Source organism: Sinocyclocheilus anshuiensis, unplaced genomic scaffold, assembly GCF_001515605.1.
Source record: "Sinocyclocheilus anshuiensis isolate Anshui unplaced genomic scaffold, SAMN03320099.WGS_v1.1 scaffold2681, whole genome shotgun sequence".
Classification (NCBI taxonomy): Eukaryota; Metazoa; Chordata; class Actinopteri; order Cypriniformes; family Cyprinidae; genus Sinocyclocheilus; species Sinocyclocheilus anshuiensis.
The window spans coordinates 102,369-103,162 of NW_015551166.1; positions in this window are offsets into that span (position 1 = coordinate 102,369).

Genomic DNA, 794 nt, shown 5'->3' on the forward strand with positions numbered 1-794 from the left:
AGGGAACGCAAATATATTTGCGAGAGAACGCAAAAAATCTGACAAATATTTTTTCCTCCCACCCCAAATTTTTTCACTCAATCTGATTTTTTTCCACCACCATGTCCCTTTAGGGGCAAGTCGCTGGGGTATATTTGTAGCAATAGCCAAAAATACATTGTATGGGTCAAAATTATTGATATTTCTTTTATGCCAAAAACCATTAGGACATTAAGTAAAGATTATGTTCCATGAAGATATTTTGTAAATTCCTACTGTAAATATATCAAAACTTAATTTTTGATTAGTGATTAGTAATGCTAAGAACTTCATTTGGGTTACATTTAAAGGTGATTTTCTCAGTATTTAGATTTTTTTGTTTTTTGCGATTCCAGATTTTCAAATATTGTCGAATATTTTGGCCAAATATTGTCCCATCCTAACAAACCATACATCAATGGAAAGCTTATTTATTCAGCTTTCAGATGAATACTACGTCATGACGGCGCACCACTTCACCAGAGTTTGAAAAATGTGCGCCATGTTTGTGTAATCGCGTGTGTAATCGAGGGAACAAACAAAAGAACAAAGGAGCGCCACGTTTGGATGATTACAGATGAGACTTTATAGACTTTATGTAATGAATCAAGCAAGTATATCTTGATGTAAGCTTTCTTTATTCTTAATTTAGTCTTGCCATTCGTGCGGCTTCCACCGTAGCGCGGCAGTTCCTGCTATATGCACTCGGGAGGTGCATTAATCGTGTCTATGACTGCGTTCTGATATCGCAATGTGATCGCGTGTGTGGACAAAAA